A 13,966-nucleotide genomic window follows, 5' to 3' on the forward strand; every position below is an offset into this window, starting at 1 on the left:
CTTCACCTCCTTGAGAACGATCCCTTCCTTCTCTTATTCCTCTGAGAGGCAGACCAATTCTTTGGCTAGAATCTTTAGAGAGAGATCCAGATTTGGGGTCAAATCCCATGACTTGTGCAATTTATAAAATCCCCTATTACATCCTGTGAGGTTTATCATTTGGATATTAAGGGGAGAAAGAAAACTTTTTTCTTGTGGATGCATCAAAGGTGTGGAATAAAACTAGAAACATGGCTAATTTAGAGCATGTTTTATCTCTGCCTCTTCCACAACAGGCAGAATCACAATCTACTCTTTTGCTTCTATGATTTCATATTTATTCATATATAGAAAGGTTTTTTTTTTTTTCAAAAAAAGAAGAAAGCTTGAATTTTGATGAATGAGTACAGTCACCGATGATAATGATGAATAAGGTAGGGCCACACACTATGAGCACAAAAGAATCACATTAATATATTTTCCCAAATAAACTTTGCTTCATAAGACTCTTATTTGCGTGGAGGGTAATACACTTTTCATTGAGTTTTTCTTTTTCTGGACGGAAGTTCCAAATTCATGTGCAGCACGTAATTCCCTCGTCTTCCTCCTATGCATCTGGCACAAACCTGAAGGTCGGGTGGGGTCACTCCCATTGGATAATAAACTATAAAAAGTGGGTCGAGAGAGAAGCACAGAAGGCAGAAGCTACTCTGAGTTCCCCTGATGAGAGAGTCTTAACATTTTTGCCGCAGGTTTGAAATGTGGCCTCCGGGGACCGCTGTTTCCTCTTCTGAGTCATTGGCAGGCAGCCCTCTTTCCCCTGCAGTTCTGAGCTTCACCACTAAGAGCCGCTGCTGTACCGAGTTCCACCTCGGAGAAACCAAACTGAAAGTTGGGGGGAAAATGACGATGAGATCACTTCCTCCGTGTGTCTTTCCACTTCGGGGAATGTTTTTCAATTAAAACGCCAGACACAGACAATCTCATCATTCATGGCCTGCCTCCTTCAGAGCTCGGTTGGAGGCCAGGGCCGGCAGGAGCAAGGCTCTTTATTTGAAGGAGCTGTCTGTGCCGTGGAAAGAGAAGCCAGAAATAGACCTGGGGGAAAATAAGAGAATGGGGACTTAGCAGATGCTCAGAGCCGTTTTTTCTTTATAAATATTTCTGTCCACTTCCCACCTTCTTCCATGTCACTGCAGGCGATTAGCGCTCTATTTTTGTTCCCGCGGAGTCTCTGGGCTGGGCCCACACTGCTTCCCCTCATGAGGGCAGCTCTCCTTGGCCAAGGGTTTGACATCATGAGTTATTTTTATCCCAGTAGATTGCAGTATCATAACAGCATATATCTTGTGCCAAAGAATGGCCCCAAAGCTGATAAAGAGGAGAAATTATCTCAAAGGTAAACTCCCGGATCTCCAAATGCTTCTCCAGATGGTCTATTTAAAGCCATTGCAAAACGAGTGACAAAAATATACACATCTTGACTGTGACCTGGAAAACAGTGTAGTATCTTCTCCAGTTTCATAATCACCCCCAAGAAGGCCTGTCCGGCGTCTAGAGGAGAGAGGTGGCCCCCTGGCTGTGATTACAATTGGGGTCCAAGAAAGGGGCCCCCATCACACTAGATGTATCCAAAGGTATCCTTTCTACTTTCTTACTCTAATTAAAATTCTCCCACTGTGAATCCCTTTGGGTTAAATTGTGATCTGGGGGTGGAAGCTGAATAGTGCCTGAAGCTGCAGCCTACCTCTGTGTGATCCCTAAGTGGAGAACCGTGAATTTGGATGCAGGGAAAGGAAACCAAGCTCAAGGGCAATGCAAAATAGAGGATCCAGGGAAAGGCCATTCAGCCACCTGGCACGTGGAGATGGTTGGTGTCAGAGGGGGATGCAGGGAGCCCTGAGGGGCCTGAAAACACACCTCAGGCAGCAGAACTCAGCATGACATTGGACCACGTGAAATGGCTTCTGTTTGGCCAGGATCAGATGGCTCTGGAGCCAAGCGATCCTGAATACACACGGGGTGCTCCAATCCAGGGTTGCCAGCTCCTGAACTCTTAGAATATTGCACCTGCATTGACCACCCCTCCCAGGCGCCCTCACCTCACTGCACTTTCTCTAAACTCAGTGGGTTTTGGTGTCAGTTATCCTGAAACTTTCTTCTGTAACACATCCAACAGATAACATCTCCATGGAAGACACCCCATCGGTCGGCGTGGCCACAGTGCTGCTTGTTATACAATTAAACAAGGGGATAGTTGAGGCACATTTCCTGCCCTACTAGCTCTCGTTCCACCTTTCTTGTTTCCAATAGTCAGATGACCCTGTGGCCTGGAGAGAGGCCATTGAAGAACCTCTGGTCTATAAGATCAGAAATGCAGGAAAATCTGTAGGAACAAGGTTTTCTCAGGAGGATTTATCAGCCTATCTACTGCAGATCAATCAAAACTGCCATATAAAATCTAATTGGATTGGGCTTCATTTGGGGTCTCTGGAAGATGGAATCAGGATATTGTCATTTGCACGGAGATGGGCTAAAATAAGTGGTTGTGGATAAGGAACACTCCAGAAAAGAGGCAGCTCCTGTGCAGGACACTGTACCCCTGGATCAAATGCCAGCTTCATGGGAGGCGTCCAGGGTTCCATGACAACCAAAGCTGCGGTGGACGGGAGGCTGTCCATTGGCTGACACACAGGCTGAACTGGGCGCTGCAACTTCCAGAAGGGAAGGAAAATAAAGAAGGGTCCACCTTCTAGTTCTCAACTCTATCTCCCGTTTTCCAGAAAGCCGAGTGGAGTATGTGGACACGCCGCTTGGTAGGTCCTGAGGAGGGACACCTCTGAGCATCCCCAGGCAGGAAAAAACCCACAACCCTAAAAGGCTCCTATAAGTCTGATCTGACAGATTCAAGGCACTTTTATCCTTCCAGATTCAAATTTTAGAGAATTTCCCTACAATCATAGAGGAAAATTTAGGAATTTCTTGGAAAATAGTACAGAATAGACACCAAATACCAAAATCCAATCACATTCACAATGAATTTTTTCCTGCTTATCTTCCTTCCATTCACTAGTGAATTTTTTTTTTTTTTCAGTACGCAGGCCTCTCACTGTTGTGGCCTCTCCTGTTGTGGAGCACAGGCTCCAGACCCGCAGGCTCAGCGGCCATGGCTCACGGGCCCAGCCGCTCCGCGGCATGTGGGATCTTCCCAGACCGGGGCACGAACCCGTGTCCCCTGCATCGGCAGGCGGACTCTCAACCACTGCGCCACCAGGGAAGCCCACTAGTGAATATTAATAGCCACGATTGTCCTGCTCAACTCATCTGTAAACAATCCCAGGATCCAGCCCTGAGTTGTTTAGCTCCAGAAAGCCTTCCTTTAAACTATGGTAAGTGGTCACACCTCTTGCTGGATTCATCACTATTAAAATATTCTGAGCCTGTGGTGTATGTTGTGCTGGCCTCCATTCAAATACCCCAAGGTAAACTGATTTATGAGATGTGAATGTAAGATGACGAGGATGCTTTTAATAAACACCTTCTCGGGGTAGTATACCCACAGCGGTACCAACTACATTTTAAACAATAACCTTATCTTGGGAATGACTGTATAGGCGCCCACAGAGACTATGTTGAAGACAAAATACATTTGTTCGGTCAAGCTGTGTGCTCTGTGCTTTCATATGTCAATTTCATTTCCCCAAATTCACAAATTTCTGGACCTTGATAGGCATAGATCACTTTTGGAAAGTGAATATATTCCATTTGAAAGACTTCAAAAGTTAGCATTCAACTTCTCTTTGCAGAGATTTCTTGAGTAACTAAGTTCAGCCCAGGAGGTTTCTAGCCCAGAATTTTAGAGGGATGACATTTAAGAGGGTGATAAATGCAGGTACAGCATTCAAGAGTTTAGAGGCGGACTTTGGGGCCAGGCAGCCTGGGCTGGGCTTGGCGCAGAGCTCACTCACCAACGCCGGCAGGTCCCACCTGAATTCAGGAGTCCTTGGCTCCGGAGCTGATTTTTGACCGTTTCTGATTTCCAAAAATGGCAGTTTCATTTGATTCAACTCAACTTTAAGCTCTGCTGCCTTAGGCTCGTGCCTAAAATTATAAGCACAAACCAATATTTAATTTTCATGGGCAGGTTACCATAGTTACGGTAGTACTATAGAACAGAAGATAGGTAACCATTTATAAGTTCAGGAGTACAGCCTATGCTTTTGAGTTCTAAGTAAATGTCATAAAATACAAATACCAAAGTTTGGATCTAAAGTAGCCTATGTGCCCCCAGGGGGTCCAAGCATCGTGGGTACCTGATACTTTCTCTACCATAAAAAGCCTAAAAAGAGTTATTTTCTCCAACTCCTCTGCCAACGCAGTGTTAGACTGAGGGCTGATGTTGTTTTGACAACGTGCTTGCATTAGGTACAAAGCAAAATGATGACCCTCTGATATAATTACAGAGTTACACGCAGCACGGTAAATGCCATTCAAAACTATATAGTCTGCAAAAATTCTATTCGGCCTACAGTGAGGCATCAATCACACCAATATTTCTCTGTCATCTATTTAGCTCTTCTGTACCCCACACAATTTCTTTTGTCACGTCATCTCCCAGAGCTAAAAGGAAACTAACTTCTGCCCATGGAAAATATATTCAGATCGCTCATTAAGCAGCTTTATTTTAAAAAGCGTTATAAGGACAAACCAGAGCAGGAAGCCAGTTGCCACTGGACTCAGATTGAGTAATTGGATTTTTCATCTTATGTTATGCTCCAAGGAAACAACTGAATCTAAAAAACGTAGACTCTTTTAGATTTCATACTACACTTCCACACTTTACTTCTAGTGAGATGATCAATTTTTCCACAACTTAAAAAAACAGCTGCATACTTTTGTTGTTTAACTCCATACATGTGAATTTACTAGTTGCCAAAAAAAAATCTTAAATTTTAAAATTTATTCTAATGATCTCCAAACTTTTAAAATGCACTGGTAACATTCTCTAATAAATCAAGGCATAATATATACTTGGGGTGAAATAACCAGTAACGAGAGCAGAAGTAATTTCTATTTCAAGTAGTCATTTTGATAAATGCACTTCTGGGGGCCTCTTTTTTGTGAGATGGATTGTATGGAGATTGCTTTTATTGGAGGTGTCGTTGGCAGAGGGATTGGGTAAAAATCAAAGCAAATAGAGACTCTGCCATTTTCTTGTTGTTTACCTTTGCTGAATGGTTAGCATCATCACTGACATATAATTTCGTAGAAAAAACCTTCTTAAGTCAGTTGCTCATTTTATAAGGATACATCTATTTTTATTTATTTATTCTTTGGCCCCGCGGCAGGCACGTGGCATCTTAGTTTCCCGACCAGGGACTGAACCAGCACGCCCTGCAGTGGAAGCACAGAGTCTTAACCACTGGACTGCCAGGGAAGTACCAGGATACATCTATTTTAGAATTAAGAAATGTAATCTATGAAGTCACTTCATCCAGTATGAACCTAAATTGCAATGCATCAAAATGCACTGAAAGCAAACCATCACTGAGGACACACCACCAGCCCTTATCTTGTGGGATTCCCATTCCTTCTGACAAGGGACTCCTCCAACCCACAGTGTGGCATCCAAACCATGTGAGACCAATGAGGGTCTTGGTCTCAACTAGTATTTTAAATAGTGTTAAAAGAATTTCTTATCTTTAGATAAAGAAGGCAAATGGAAATAGAATACAAACACTTCCTCCTAAACCCCAGTGAATAATCTCATGTACTTGCTTGCCCACCCATCTTAAGACCACTGGCTTAAGATCACTGTCTCTTAAACTGCTCCATAAGTCACTGGCATCAGAATTGTGAGATATAATTATTTAAAATATAGATTTCCAGGGTCTATTTTGGATGAAACTTTTTCAAGTCTTTGAAAGTACAGTCCAGTAATCTTTATTGAATAATAATAAATATTGAACGTGTGTTGTTAGACAGATTTTTTGCAAAACTTTATATGTATATTAAACTATTTAATCCTTAGACCAACACTATGGGTTACATACTCTTCTTATGCCCATTTTACAAACGCAGAAATTGAGGCACAGAGAGGTTAAATAACTTGCCCAAGGCTACATGCTAATAACTGGCAAAATCTGGATTCAAAACCAGAACTGGAATTAAAAACACTCTTAGACACTGTGAAACTAGTTCTTTAGATGATTCTTGTACACATTAGGTTTAGAATCACTGATTTACATGATTTTCTGAACATCTTGAAATTGAATGTATATGAAGATCATGCTTAGCTTGTTTCTGTGTCAAGTTATTTGTAAGATCAAAAAGGAATTTTTATTAAAAATCATTAACCTCTGACTATAGATTACTAAATGATATCCCCAGGAAATAGAAAATCAAATATGCCAGAATATACACAGTATTTGGTAATTTCCTTAATTAATTTACAAATAATGTCAATAAGTGTGACTAAAATTGCAGGGTTTTTTTTTTTTCTTTCACATAGTCTTTTAACAAAAAAAGAGGTCACACTGCTGTCTGAACCCACGTATCACTTCACAGCGAGAGTAATTGAGAACAAATGTTTCTAGAGCAGTGTCCCTGGCATCAGAAAGAGAGAAGCAGCTCCATTTGGATGTTCGGTGCAGGTGGGGTCTATTTTTAGTCTCTCCAGCCACATATGTGGGGTGGGAGGATACAAGACAATCAAATCCCTTACCAGTGCTCAAACACCCCATTAAAACGGGGTAGCAAAGGAGGCAAAGAGCTGTTGCCCTTAGGTTCCCAGTGCAGCCAGGATCTCTGCGTAGGTCTCACTTTAAGGTGTATGAGAGGTGGGTGTATGAGTGATATATAGTCAAGGACGTAGTCGCTCTTCTGTAGCCCAAAGTCCAGGTCAGTAGCCCTAAGGTGCTGCAGTATCACCAAGGGATCGTGTTAAAAATAAAAACCCTTGGGACTCACTTTCAGAGATTCTGTCCAGTGGGGTCAAGGATCCAGCATTTTATGAAGGATTCCAGGTGAGTTCAATGCAGGTGGTATGATTACCACACTTTGAGAAAGAACTGGTGGAGAAAAGAGTTATCACTAGGATGGATATAACTGGAACAGAAGATAACACTTTGAAAAATGAAAAATATCAATCACGCAGAGCAGCACAGAGATGGACCTCAAAATTGGAGGGAAAGAGGAGAAAACAAAAACTGAGGAAAATGATGAATGCAGAAGGCAGGGAAAGGGATGAGGCTAGTTCACAAAGGTCCTTCCTCTGCTGCCTCTTTCTTCAGCTGAGAACAAGAACAAAAGGACCATTGGATATCACCCCTGGTCTGCATGACTTCTGATGGCCAAAAAAAGGTGACCAGGATATCATCTGGGGGCCATGGTTTGATCGCCATGCAGGGCCACACAGAGGTCGTACTGGGAATCAAAGTGAACAACCAGGAGTCAAGGGAGGTCTACTCTGGTGCCCTCTGGTTCCTGCAGGAGGATGTGATTGGATTGTTCGACTAATATCACCATCTGGCAGAAAACTAAAACCTGCTACTCAGAGACTCGCCTGGTCCTCTTGATAAGGAGGGCTGTTTGGCTAGTGAGTCTCATCCACAGGAGCAACACAGCGAAAGGAACTTGCAGTTAGGCCATCTGAGGCTCTGCCAGCTTCAGAGGTGAAGGTAGCTCATAATATTTGTGATATTGTGATTATAATAAGAAATGTAGGTTTGGTCTTATCCTGTTCCTGGCACAGAGCCACTAAAATCCTTGGAATTTCCTAAGTATTGAGAGCAATAAAAGGTGTCTTTTGTTATGTTAATGAAGCGACTTTTGGAAAACCTCTCCATCACTAAGGGTGGAGGCTTAGGTTGCCACGGGAACCAACCACGTGACTAAAGGTGGGAATTTTCAGTCCCAACCCTAGACCTCCAGGGAGAGGAGAGGGGCTGGAGATTGAGTTCAATCAATGGCCAATGATTTAATCAATCATGCCTGTGTATGAAACCTCTATAAAAATGCTAAAGGACTGGGTTTGGAGCACTTCCAGGTTGGTGAACACATGGAGATTCAGGGAGACTGCTGAGCTCAGAGAGCATGAGAGCTCTACATCCCTTTCCACATCCCTTGCCCGTGCATCTCTTCTATCCGGATGTCCCTGAGCTATATCCTTTTATGATAAATAGGTAATCTATTGATAGTAAGTTTCTCTAAGTTTGTGAGCTACTCTAGAAAATTAATCAAACCCAAACAGAGGGGCTTGTGGCAACCTCCAATCTGTAGCCTGTGGATCAGAAGCCCAGGTGACCACCTGGATGGATGTCTAAAGAGGAGGGGGCAGCCTTGTGGGACTAAGCCCTTAACAGTGGAATGTGATGCTGTCTCCAGGTAGATAGTTTCAGAGTTGAGTTGGATAGTAGGACCCCCAGTTGTGTCAGAGAGTTGCTTGGTGGTGTGAAAAACAAACACACGCACACATTGGAATCAGTGTCAGAACATAATATTAACGTTATGCCTTTCACCACAGGTCTGTTGTCCACTTGCTCGTGTTCTAAGAGCAGGACTTGGTAGAGAGATGTGATGCCACACAGTTCAGAGTCCTGCTTAGGTGCCTCAGTTTTGTTTTTTGTTTTTGTTTTTTATAAATTTATTTATTTATTTATTTTGGCTGCATTGGGTCTTTTTTGCTGCATGCGGGCTTTCTCTAGTTGTGGTGAGCGGGGGCTACTCTTTGTTGTGGTGCGTGGGCTTCTCATTGCAGTGGCTTCTCTTATTGTGGAGCATGGGCTGTAGGCACGCGGGCTTCAGTAGTTGTGGCACACGGGCTCAGTAGTTGTGGCTCGTGGGCTCTAGAGTGCAGGCTCAATAGTTGTGGCTCACGGGCTTAGTTGCTCCATGGCATGTGGGATCTTCCCAGACCAGGGCTCAAACCTGTGTCCTCTGCATTGGCAGGCAGATTCTTCACCACTGCTCCACCAGGGAAGTTCCAGGTGCCTCAGTTTTTTAAAATGTCTTATTAACAGATGGCCTCACCTTCAACTGCTGTGCTGTCACACATACCTACCCATACCTGCACTCCAGAGGAGAGTAACCTTGACCTGTCAGCAGCTCAGCTTCTTATCAAAAGTCTCCAAAGAAGGATCCAATATTTATGTGCAAATAAAAAATATGATTCAGTTAGAAAAACTAGAATGTGTCCCTAGATAAAGTTGGAATTAAGAGATTTGCAGACTGAAACTACATTGTTTTAACATCCTGCAAACTTCTAGTTTGGCAATGGGCCTCTAGCTGACTATTGGAAGAAAGCCATACATACTCTCCTCACATATGGAAGGAAATGGTTAAGAATATCATCCACTTTCCACTCAGTGCTCTCCATTTTAAGTTTCACCTGGGTTAAGACTCCGCACTCCCAGTGCAGGGGGTCCGGATTCAATCCCTGGTGAGGGAACTAGACCCCGCATGCCACAACTAAGAGTCTGAATGCTGCAACTAAAAGATCTCGCATGCTGCAACTAAAGATCCCAAGTGCCGCAACTAAGACCTGGCGCAACCAAAATAAATAAATAATAAATAAATAAATAAATATTTTTAAAAAAGAAATTTATTGCAAGCTTAAGTGCAAGGAAAAGTGTTCCTTTTGCTGATAAACTGACATGACTTTTCTATATTCTCTAAGATATCCAGATATCTGCTCCAATCTTTAATCCTACTATTTCTCTTTTATCCATAGTTCCTCTAATTCTGAGTGGCTTATATTTTTCTGTTTGTGAATGTTACTTATATCATTTCAAGTTGCTTCATGTTTGGTGAAATTACATATGTAGGTAGGTATGTAGATAGATGATAGGTAGATAGATAGATGGATGGATAGATAGATGATAGATAAAAGATAATTTTTTCAAGTTAGGGAAGGTAGGCTTCTTTCCCTTATCATTTTCTCCCTTCCTAAAAACTTCAGGCTGTGAAGAAAGTCCAGGTTGTGCTGGTTTAGTTACCTGTGGTGCTACACTGCTCATATTTGCTGTGTTTCCCTACCTGTTGACTTCTTTTACTCACATGCAGTTTTTACTGCTCAGTGTTGAAGGAGACAGATGATGGCCAAGAAAACAATGGGATGCAAGAAAGAATAAATGTAAGGGGTTCCACACTAGGAGTCTGGGGAGGTAATGAATGGATGCCTTCTATTAGGGGAAATTCCCAAATCATGAGCTTTCCATGGAATTCCTCCTTGCCTTCAACTGTCCTGACTCCTGAGTGTAAGAGAAAGGGAACACCTTTTTGAGTGTGTTATTTTAGATCTTGTGTATCTTCACATGTGCTAAAAGGCACAGTTGAGCTGCCAATGTATTTGCCTTATTCAAAAAAAAAAAAAAAACAGCTTTCATTGTGGTGTTTTCCAGGCAACTGTCTTCTGTTTTGATCTTTCCTTGACCCAAATTCATGAAGTCACTGAATTTTAGAGCTTTATCTAACCTGAAAGATACGCTAGTCTAACCAATCCATTTGGTGAAGAGCAAAGATTTTTTGAGTAAAGTAGATTTGGATAAAACCACTGCTCCGGGGCTTCCCTGGTGGTGCAGTGGTTGAGAGTCCGCCTGCCAATACAGGGGACACAGGTTCGAGCCCTGGTCTGGGAAGATCCCACATGTTGCAGAGCAACTGGGCCCGTGAGCCACAACTACTGAGCCTGCGCGTCTGGAGCCTGTGCTCCGCAACGAGAGGCCATGATAGTGAGAGGCCCGCGCACCGCGATGAAGAGTGGCCCCCACTCACCGCAACTAGAGAAAGCCCTCGCGCAGAAATGAAAACCCAAGACAGCCCAAAATAAATAAATAAATTTATTAAAACCAAAAAAACCCCACTGCTCCGTTGCTGAGAAACCTTAGACAATTAAGATCGTTTAGACTTGATTGCAAAATAAAATAAATTTATATCAGAATGAATGTATAGTGTTTGGTACAGTAATTTCTCATCAGTAACTGTTATAATTATTATTTCTTTCAGGCCCAGGCAGACTAAGTGACTTGTTCAAGGCCACACAGCAAGTTGTGGAAGAATTCAGAGTAGTAAGGCAATTCCCAGACAGGTGCTCTTACCAGTATATAATACTAGTTTGTGGATCCCTCCCAAACAATATTTCATTTCTCAAAAAGAAAGAATCTTTTTTTAAAATTTTATTTATTTATTTATTTTGGGGTGCGTTAGGTCTTCGCTGCTGCGCATGGGCTTTCTCTAGTTGCGGCGAGCAGGGGCTACTCTTCATTGCAGTGCGCAGGCTTCTCATTGCAGTGGCTTCTCTTTGTTGTGGAGTGCAGGCTCTAGGCACACGGGCTTCAGTAGTTGCGGCATGTGGGCTCAGTAGTTGTGGCTCATGGGCTTAGTTGCTCTGCGGCATGTGCGATCTTCCCAGACCAGGGCTCGAACCCGTGTCCCCTGCATTGGCAGGTGGATTCTTAACCACTGTGCCACCAGGGAAGTCACCCAGCCCCCCAAAAAAAGAATCTTACCAAGAAGTGTAATTTATTGCACTCCAACTGTGTGCTCAAGTACTCTGTTAGGTGTTTGCAAATGTTATTTCATCTTTACCATAATCTGAAATATAGATATTGTTACACTTATTAAAAAACTGAGGCTCAGAGAAGCAACTCACCCAAAGTCACAAAACCTGGAAATGACAAAGCCAAGATTTGAACCTGGTCTCTCTGTCCGCCAAACCTATCAATGCATGAGCTACGTTGCATATCTGTGTTGTCTAAATGGAAACTGGGCTTAGGAAGTCTCCTAGTAGACCCAAGGAACGTGTGACTTCACATAAAGGAGTGATGAAAACCATCAAGCAAGAGTCAGAATTACCAATCTTTATTTGGCTAAAAAGTTTGTTAAACAGACCCTCCCACTTTGAACATCTGCTCTGACTCATCCGATTCACAGAGATGCCACTCTGCTAGATCTGAAATGAATAATTAAATGAGAAGACTGCTAACTGTCCACGAAAATACACTCTCCCCTTCTTATATGTTAATATATCTTGGCCACGGCTCCCGGGCTAGACTGCCTGTTTTGTAGCCTGTGGTTATATGTGGTTAGGTGTGGCCATAGGACTAAGTTCTCAGCAATGAAGTGTGAGTTTTGGATGTAAGCCATATGGATGTGCCCTCTTCCGCTGTATGCTCTCCCCTAAAACTGGCTGTTCTGGAACAGAAAGTGGCAGAAGTCCAGCTTTGACCATTGAGGGGATGCCTCTAAGGGTGATAGCACCATGACTGGAGAGGAAGCTTGGAAGGAATTGCCTTGCTTACCCTGCAACTCTCAACTGAGAGAGAAACTTCCATATCCTTCAAGGCCCTGTGTTTCATGGCCTCTTTTCTGGCAGTTGTTTAGCTTTATCGTAACTTAAACAGGGATGAAGTAATTGGGTAAGACTCCATGGAGAAATGGACTTGAGTTGTACCTCAAAATATTTATTAAAGATTCATCAAATGCAAAGGAAAAAGGCAAAGACAGAGAAGAAAAACTGTCCTTTATCATTGTCTGTTAGTGATCAGACACTCCCTATCCATTAAAATAGAACAATAAATTCTGTCCTTAGTGAGAGTGTCACATTTTGACAGAACAGAATTGCTTAATAATGTAAAAAAATACTCTAAATGCAAATGCCCAATAGGCTAAGTATCTTTAATTTTCATTTAAGTGTCTAGGCCTGGTTTCTCTATCCACAATTTGGGGAACTTTTAATGGAAAAAGAGGACTTACTGTGCTTATATTTGTGGTTATGTAAAATTGTAGGATAAAACCAACTCTAATTCTATGGTGCAACTGGAAAAGGCACAAGCAATTACAATTTGACTATATCTGCTGTAGCCTTAGTTATGTAACTCTACCTTTTATCTTTTTAAAAGGGACTTTTCACTCAAGACATGATGAAAATAATGGGTACCAGATTGCTGTCCTGCCATAAACAACTAGAAAACTGCTATGAGTCACTGGATGAAAACCAATATAGGACTGATAGCCTAGTGAAAAGAGAAACAAAGAAAGTGAGCCCTACCATCCTTCTGGCTTTCTGCCTGGTGGCATTTTCGGGGTAGCATTCAGGCAGGAGAAACTTGAGAAGATCATGGTCTCAGTGAGTTGAGAAAGCAGAGATCAGAGTCTGTAGGGGTTGAGGCGTGACTGGGGTTTGCATTGTGAAGGACCAGAGGGGAGAAGGGTACGCAGGAAAAGGGTCCCAGAGATACGCTTGAGGTCCCTTAGTCTTGTGGAATACTAAATGGGTCGTGCAAAAGGGTAAAAGTCTATGAGGCTGAGAAAAGAACGGCATGGGATTTGTATGCTAAAAATCCCCACAGTTCACCCAGGGCTGAGAGATGTCCAACTTTCAACCAGCCAGAGTGGATTGAACAACTGGAACATTCAGGAGAGTCCCCTGAAAGCTCACAATTTAGCAGTGGAGTGAAACCACCTCTGAAGTAAAGGTAGTGCCAGACTTTCCCTAACACAGCTTTAAAACAAGCTTCAAGAATTTGAAAAAGAATGGATATATGTGTAACGGAACCACTTTGCTGTACACCTAAAACTAACACAATATTGTAAATCAACTATACTCCAATATAAAATAAAAATTTAGATTAGAAAAAGAATTACTCTAAAAAAAACAAACTTCAAAAAAATCAAGCTGAGTCTCAAGTCACTTTAGTAGAAAACAAAGTCCAATACTCTATAAAGACATCAAAATCTAGCACTCAACATCACACTAATCACAAAGCCTAGCTTCCAATAAAAAATTTATTAGACATACGAAGAAGCATTAAAATGTCATTTGTAATTTGCAGAAAAATGCCTCAAAGATCCACGAAAGACAGACCTAGTACAATTAGCAGACAAGGACTTTAAAATGTGTTTTCTAAATACACTAAAGGATTTAAACGAAAATAGGAGATCATGAGGAGAGATATGCAAAATATATTTTAAAAGAACCTAATGAAAC

The sequence above is a fragment of the Hyperoodon ampullatus genome (assembly GCF_949752795.1).
Source record: "Hyperoodon ampullatus genome assembly, chromosome: 3".
In the NCBI taxonomy this organism is placed as follows: domain Eukaryota; kingdom Metazoa; phylum Chordata; class Mammalia; order Artiodactyla; family Ziphiidae; genus Hyperoodon; species Hyperoodon ampullatus.